Genomic DNA, 8976 nt, shown 5'->3' with positions numbered 1-8976 from the left:
GACGGAGTCTAAACGAAAGTTGTAGAGCGTAGTCTCACCTATGCGTGGATATAAAGAACGTCGAAAACGGAGTTCGTATGAGGAAGATATGAATTTTTGAAGTTTATTAAATAATTAATATATAAATTTAATTATTAATCCGATATTATCCAAAGGGGAGTCACCAGACTTATCCGGGTTACGCCCAGCGTACAGCGAAGCATGATGCGCCTCACACTCGAGTTCTTCAGATACGTAAGCAGTGACGATTTCCGAGGCGTACGCCCCACGTAGAGCATTACGCCCAACGTAATGCGAGGCCTCAGCCTCCTATAAAAGGCTTGCGAGGGTAGCCGACTCCATTTGCCAAATTCTCTTCTCTTTCTCCCTTTTTGCATCGTTTTGCGTGCCAGAAGTACCCCGAAGCCCCGGTATTATTCCTGAGCCCCAAAGCAAGTCCCAAAGCCCCGAAGATCCCAAGAAGTAAGATTCCCGAGCCGAAGCTCTGCCCGCGAGAAGCCAATTTTTGTGAAGATCTTCCAGATCTACCGAAGAATACTACTTCTACCAATCGTAGTGTTGTCCGATCATCTTCTGATCAAGTGAGTGTATAGTTACTTTCTTCTAACGCATAATTATGAAGTATTTTATAAGAAATACATGTTATGTGTATATTATGTTGTTATATGTGTGAATGCATATTCACTTTCTTCTATTTCATAGATATGATTTATTCTCTATGAAATACGTGTTATGTGTATGTGTCTCATCTGTTAATTGGAATATGTATCGAATGAGAATGCTATACAGGTTTTAAACTATGTATAAAAATATATATTTTTATCTACTAATATGTTGGGTAGAACATGGGTAGATAGTTGATGCGTGATAAACAGATGAGAGGCCTCGATGTTGTTGTTGTTGATCTAGTTATTCAGCGGAGTATGGATAACGACCACATACTCTTTCTAGACACTCATGTGGAACGCTACCAGGTTCATAACCTGTAGGTGTTGTGAACGATGTGTTCACCGATGTACTCTATCCCCCTCATGGTTGCCTTTAGGATATCTATTGTTGAGGAAACCCCTTAGCAGTAATGTCCATCCCGATGAAAATCCTAGATTAGGTCCCTTGAGATAGATGTTGTTTTAGGGACATAAAGTGAGGATAACGGGAATGGGTAATCGGGTTATTGTTGGTTGGTGAAATTAAATATAATTATTTATTGTGGGTTGAAAACCCTATATGCTCACCAGGCTCCCAAGCCTGACCCACTCAGTTTTATTTATATTACAGGAAGTGGCGCAAGGGCGTAAGATGGATGAATCATCGAGTTGTTTTGTTTACAAGTATGTATATGTATATATTTGTTGAATGACTCGTAATGTTATCATTTATGCTTTATGGTCTGTATCGAAACATGACATCCCGAGTTTTGATTATATAATGAAAACGCATCTCTTGATGAAAGTCTTTGATAAATATTATTTTATCATATTTTTTTTTGGGGAACAAATTCCGCAACTCTTTTAGATCAAAAGGATTTACTCTGAAATTATTTTAAAAAGCATAAATGAAATCGGTCTTTTTTGGCCGAGATTTTGGGGATGTCACAAACATGTCATTGAAAAGTTCAATGAATCTCAAAAGATCTAGGAGTTTTCAATACATTTAAAACTTAATTTCTTTTTCGTTTTTCATGGTGGAAAACTGGAAATTAGTGAATCGTCATTCACTAACCTTCAAATTATTTGCTGTTTAGATTACGACATCCCTCTTCTAAATTGCAAATAATGTTGTTGGATCCTAGCCCTAATTTCTCATTTTGGTGTTTAATCGGGGATTCTTATATAATCAAGCTTCATCTCTTTTCTTTTTCAGATGTCTAACTCAAACAACAACAACGCTTCTGGCTCAACCTCTTCCGGCTCGTTCTCACTCATGAATTTGTGTGGGAGGGTGATTTTCGATGAGACCAATTTCAATGATTGGATCCGGATTTACTGGACAGGTACCACCAAAGTGCATCAGGATTTACTGGACAGGTACCACCAAAGTGCCAAGCAGGAGAGGTACGAGATCATCACTTCGATGATCACCGCCAAGATAAAGGACAGAGATTCTGTCACATCCCATCTGCAGAAAATGCAGAGATATGTCAACCGCCTACTGAAGTTAAATGTTAACTTCGATGAGGAGCTGTTGATTGATATCATTCTTCACTCCTTGCCACCTTATTTCAACCAGTTCCGCATGACCTACCACATGAACAAGGAGGAGGTCAACTTGAGCAAGCTTCAAGGCTTGTTGAGGACTGTTGAGAGCAACCTCAAGGACAAATCTGTTGCATCAACTCTCTCTATAGGGCAAGGGAAGGGTAAGAAGAGGAAGACTCCTTCAAAGAGCCACCATAAAGTCTCATGATGGTACCTCTTCTAATGGAACCAAGGCTGGTCCCGCTACACCCTCCTTGAACCCGAAGGATACATAGTGCTACCACTGCCATGACAAAGGGCATTGGAAACGAAGCTGGCCGAAATATCTGCAAGATATCAAGGATGGGAAGATCAAGCCGTCATTCGCAGGTAATTACACTATTTAATCTAATAACACATCGCATGCTATTTCTTGGGTTCTTGATACAAGATGTGGTTTTCACATTTGTTCTGATTTCTAGGGCCTAAGAAGAAAGATGGATATGGATCATGGAAAGATAAACTTGATCATGGGGAACAGAAGATCGTCGCTTGTCACCAAGATTGGAGTTTACTCTTTAGTGCTTAGTAGTGTAGTGGGTTAGGACTAGAGTTGAATAATTGTTGTTATTCACCAGAAATGGCAAGAAACATCATTTCTTTTCATGGTTTATATAAACAAGGATTTAGATTTTCGTTTGATAATGAAAAAGGTTCTATTAATTATTTCCTTAATGGTGTTTTCTATTTTGAAGCATTGCCTTGTAATGGAATATATGAAACTGTGATGGTTGTAGACAACTTAGGAAATGATGTGTTGCATATCGACTCTTCCAATAGTTTGGACAAAGCATGCTTGTGGCATTGTCGTCTTGGACATGTCAACAAGAAACACATAGACCAACTCCAAAAGGATGGAGTGTTGGACCCATTCGACCTTAGGGACAATAACGTGTGCGAGTCTTGTTTACTGGAAAGATAACCAAGTCGCCTTTCACTGGTAATTGTGAAGGGGGTGAGGGTTTATTGGATCTCATACACACTGGTGTGTGTGTGCCCTTTAGAACCACCACAAGGGATGCAAGCCACTTCTATGTGACTTTCACCGATGATTATAGCAGGTATGGGTATATCTACTTAATCAAGCACAAGTCAGAAACCTTTGAAAAGCTCAAAGAGTTTAAGCAAGAAGTGGAGAATCAGTTCAGCAGGGAAATCAAGATGCTTCAATCTGATCGAGGTGGAGAGTACCTTAGTCTTGAATTCCATGATTACCTCAAGGAATGCGGAATCTTTTCGCAATTAACGCCGCCTAGGACACCGCAGTTGAACGGTGTGGCTGAGAGGCGTAATCGTACCTTGCTAGACATGGTTTGTTCCATGATGATTCAGGCTTCGTTACCTATCTCATTCTGGGGGTATGCCTTAGAGAATGCCACCTATATCCTTAACTTAGTCCCTACAAAGAAGGTTGCCAAAACACCTCACAATATGTGGACAGGGAAAGCTCCCTCGTTGGCACATATAAAGGTTTGGGGTTGCGAGGCTTTCGTAAGACGAGAGACTCACGAAAAGCTCAAACCTCGTAGTGAGTGGTGTATTTTCATCGACTACTCGCAAAAGTCCTTTGGATATGTCTTCTATAGACCGAGTGACAATGTTGTCTTCGTTGCGAGGATAGGAGTTTTCTGAGAGCAAGAACTCATAAGCCAAGGGGACAGTGGGGGGCAAATTGATCTTGAAGAGCTTCAAGAATCAAGTGATGAAGGAGCCTTTAACACTGGCGCTCAACCTGAGGAGGAAACTCCTGTTGAACCGGTTGACGAGTCCCTACCTCTTAGACATTCCAGTAGAGTTAGTGTTCCACTGGATTTTTATGGTTTTCATATTAGTACCAAAGGTGATACGTTTATTAGTGATAGTACACTAGTAAATTTAGATGAACCTAACAGCTACAAGGAATCCATGGCAGGCCTGGAGTTTGCAAAGTGGAAAGAGTCTATGGACAACGAGATTAAGTCCATTTATGACAACCAAGTTTGGAATTTGGTTGACAATGTGTCGGGTCGTAAGACGGTCGGGTGCAAGTGGATCTTCAAGAAGAAGAAGACCGGCATGGTTGGGAAAGTGCACACTTATAAGGCGTGATTGGTTGCGAAGGGCTTTACTCAAACTCCCGGAGTTGACTATGATGAGACCTTCTCACCAGTTGCGAGGATAAAATCTATAAGGGTTATGTTAGCCATAGCTGCGTTTTATGATTATGGAATATGGCAGATGGACGTCAAAACTGCTTTCCTTAATTGGAAGTTGTATGGGGATGTTTACATGAGTCAGCCAGAGGGTTTTGTCGATGCGAACACCCTATTAGAGTGTGTAAGCTTGAGAAATCCATTTATGGATTGAAACAAGCATCTCACATATGGAAACTTTGTTTTGATGAGAAAGTCAATGAGTTTGGCTTCCTGCAAAGTGAGGATGATTCATGCGTATATGTCAAAGCCAGTGGGATTATAGTTAGCTTCCTCATATTGTATGTCGATGACATACTGCTCATAGGAAACGACATCCCAACCCTGCAGGAGGTTAAGTCCTGGCTTGGGAAGTGTTTCACTATGAAGGACCTCGGAGAGGTTGTCTATATTTTGGGAATAAGGATAGTGAGAAACAAGAGTAAAAGGCTAATAGGACTTAGTCAAAATACTTACTTGGAAAAGGTACTAAAACGTTTTAGTATGGAGAATTCCAAGAAAGGGGAGTTACCGATCCAAAGCAATGTCAAGTTGAGTAAGACTCAAAGCCTGAGTACCAAAGCCGAGATAGCAGAGATGAGTCGAGTATCTTATGCTTCCGCTTTTGGCTCGATCATGTATGTTATGACTTGTACTTGCCCTGATGTGGCCTTCTCTTTGAGCATGGTCAACAGATATCAAGGGAACCCTGGCAGAGCACATTGAACCGCAGTCAAGAATATTCTTAAGTACCTTCGGAGGACCAAAGAATGGTTTCTTATCCTCGGTGGGAGTGATGACTTAAGGGTGCGACGGTATAGTGACGCTAGCTTTCAGACCGACCGGGACAACTACCGTTCTCATTCGGCTGGTTCTTTACCCTAAATGGAGAAGCAGTGACTTGGAAAAGTTCCAAGCGGGAGACCGTAGCTGATTCAACGTGCGAATCAGAGTACAGAGCAGCAAGCGAAGCGTCAAAGGAGGCGATATGGTTGAAGAGATTTATTAGAGACCTTGGAGTTGTGCTAGCCATAAAGGAGCCTATAGATATTTTATGCGATAATGAAGGAGCGATTGCCTTGACCAAGGAACCGAGGGATCATGGCAGATCCCAACATATCGACATGAAATATCACTTTATTAGACATCTGGTAGAAGAGGGACTCCTCGTGGTAAAGAGGGTATCGTTAGAGGATAACCCAACGTATCCCCTTACGAAGGGACTGAGTAGGGTTAAGCACTTGCAGCATGCTAGGAGCATTGGGCTGAAGGACGATATTAGTTTAGATTAGATAGCTTTGAAACGTGTAATAGATAAATTTTAATTAACATTTGATGATTAAATAAAGGAGTATTATTTATAAGTAAAGTTACTGTCTTGTGTTAATTATTTACCTATTGTTTCACTTTGCATGTTTTGACTTCTCGAATAATAAAATTATTCGAACAATCCACAGTCGCTCATACTTTGGAAGTAGGTATTAAAGAAGACTGTCATGAATTGTCTTGTAGATTGTCTAAAGTGTATTAGACATAGCAAAAGTTTGTTACAATGTTCATGAGTGCTTATGAAATAAGATTGAGCATTAGATTAAACCCACGCTTACTGGTATCACTTCATGGAATTTATCATGAGTGATCGTAAGACGATTATATAATATAGTCTTTAAACCTAGACATATGGTTTATTGTTTGCAAGTTGGTTATGCATTGGTAATGTGTAATGTATTAGTAACTTGATGTTATAAAACACATTGTTGTGTATGATTTGATGAGTGAATAGTAAATACATATAAGTTGAAGTTTATTTGTTCCTTTTATCCTAAGAGGCTAAAATCAATATCAGGTCCCCTTGATGATTTGGTTTGACTTATGTGATGGGCCCGGTCAGGGCTGAGTTGATGTGTTCAATTGAGTTCTATGTCAGACAAATCAAAGATTGAGAAACAAACTGCTGGACAATAAGTATGACTATGTTCCATATAATTTTCTGCACGATATATTGAGAACGGAGGACTATACGATCTCTTATCTAAAGGACGTGTCAGAGTTCGACAATGGCTTTTGAGAGCTACGATTGTTAATCATATTTTGAAGTTGTACTTGCATTTATAGCTATTAGAATTATCCAAGTGCGAGACTGTTGGATTAGTGTCTAATTCCATAACTATATTTGGTATGTACTTGACCCGGTTGTAGCATGGTCCTTTTGGTTTGCCTTCACCGAAACAACTTGACTTGATGATTAGCGGAGAAAGAGGATAGTATGGTTTATTAATATATTATAAGAATAATATATTAAAAGAGAAATCATATTGATTAATTAATACTGGTTAAGAATTAATTAAGAAATTAATTTTGTGATCAAAATATATTAATTAAACTTAGGGGATTGGAATTGCAATTATAAGATAATTGAATTTTAGGCTGTGGATCTTATGGGTTATAGGGGGTGGATGAAATTAGGGTGGAAGTCGACCTTGAAATCATCCAAGGCCTTATTCCAGAAGGTTCTTAGGGCTGCTTAAGGCCTATGTTATCCAATTAGGTTTTTGACTGAAACCCTAGCAGCTCAGTTATATAAGGACCCCTGGGACATCCAAAATCGGAAACCAGAAGAACCCTAGAGTCCTTAGAGTTGATTTTGTGCCTCCATATCCTCTCTCCAAGATTATCCTTCTTGCCTTGGTGTTTATGATTGATTAAAGGTATTACATTTGTGATACTAGGCTCTCAAAGCTTGAAGATTCTTGCAATAATTTAAGGTAATCATTTAGACTTTTTTTTATTTGTTATTTTTGGATTTTGTAGGCTAGACCTTGGGTTTGTAAGCTTTGGATAATCGTCATGTACAATAGAGAAACCTAGATCCAATGTTTTAGAGTTTGCATGTGCACTATAGGATTGTTGTTATGCTCAAAACCCATCAGCATGACCATAAAGTTGGAAACTTTATGGTTTGGGACACCTTTTTAGGGTTAGATCTAAATGAGGATGTTTGGAATCGTTGTATTAAGAGCTTAATGGAGGTTTGCATGGCCACAACGTACGTTGGGCGTAGGAGGTCAATTGCCTGCTTTTGGTCAAGGGCGGAGTACGCGGGGCGTAGAGGCTAAGTACACTGGACGTACTCAGTTGGGTTGACTTTTCATTGACCGTTCACTTCCTTTCACTTTTGACCTAGGTTAACCCTAGGGGTAATTTTGGTATTTGTTGTGAAGCCTAAGGTTAGGTCTTTCCATGTGTATAGGTGATCTATAGAGTGGACTCGTAGAGCAATATTCTTTTCTACTACCTGTTCGGATTTGCAAGGTGAGTTTTCCTCACTGCATTTATGGGTCGAAGGCACCAAGGCCGGCCCTTTGGATTGTTATCCTGGTTTATCGTATAACTGTGTGCTGTAGTGATCTGTTAGATCTATATCCTGGTAGATAGGAAGATATCATGCGGTAGTGATCTGTAAATCTGCCTGTTTTTCGGATGCCTGCTTATATGTTTACTAGTAATGTGTATGTCGACATGTTATGATTGGTTGGGTTGAGGCGGTCCTGCTTTGTACTGAAGCCCAAGACATCGAGGGCGGACCGGATACACTATAGGCCATGTGAGGCAGTCCAGTCAGGCCGAAGGCCCGGAGGACGGTCCAGATAGGCTGAAGGCCTGGTGCGGTGGTCCAATAGTCATGATGGAGGTCCTATAAGTAGTCCAGATAGGCTGAAGGCCTACGAGGCGGTCCAGTCATGATGAAGGCTTTGTATATATGTTGTTTGTTATTAATATATGTATGGTGTGTTGGTAATTTTGTGGAAAGCTCACTAAGCGTTGGCTTACAGTTTTGGGTTATGTTTTAGGTACTTCAGAGGATTGCACGATGGAGAATGCGTGACCGTACACATCCTCATGTTCTGGACTTATGATTTTGGGAAAACTATGATATAGAACATGTTGCAACATCCTAAATGTTAAGATAAAGTTCTTAAATTAATTAAGTAATTATATAAAGGATGATTTACATAATTAAGTCATTTAAATGATAGCTGTATCATTGGTCGATATAAAGCTTAGAAAATTAAAGGTTGGAATGTTAACATTTCAGAGTTAAGGGACCAAAATTGGCAATTTGGCAAACTCTGTTTGACCAAGGGTTGAATCAACTAATGGAAATTACTAAAAAAGTTATGTAATGGATTAAGAGGGACTTAGGATGTCTATTCTCAAAGAAAAGTCACATATATTGGAAGAATGGACCATTTTTGACAAAAATGCGAAATTAGAGGGACTAAATGTGAAAAAGAGGGAAATAAGATGAACACTCTCCTTACTTCTCTTCCAAATACGTATGAATCTGTAACACCCTGACTCCCATGTATAAGTTTTAGAGCTTTACATACATGTTTGTGGACCTACTCGACGAGTTGGTTTCCCCAACTCGTCATGTAGAGGCGGGTTAGCCCGCGTGGATTATTGGACCTACTCGACGAGTCGGAGGACCCTAACTCGACGAGTAGGAGCTGGAAAATAAGACCCTAATTTTCCAGGTTCTGCACCCTATTTAAAGGGTCATTAGT

This window comes from Lactuca serriola, chromosome 2, assembly GCF_051521515.1.
Source record: "Lactuca serriola cultivar US96UC23 chromosome 2, Lser_US96UC23_V15, whole genome shotgun sequence".
Classification (NCBI taxonomy): Eukaryota; Viridiplantae; Streptophyta; class Magnoliopsida; order Asterales; family Asteraceae; genus Lactuca; species Lactuca serriola.
Note: the sequence above shows the minus strand (reverse complement) of the source record.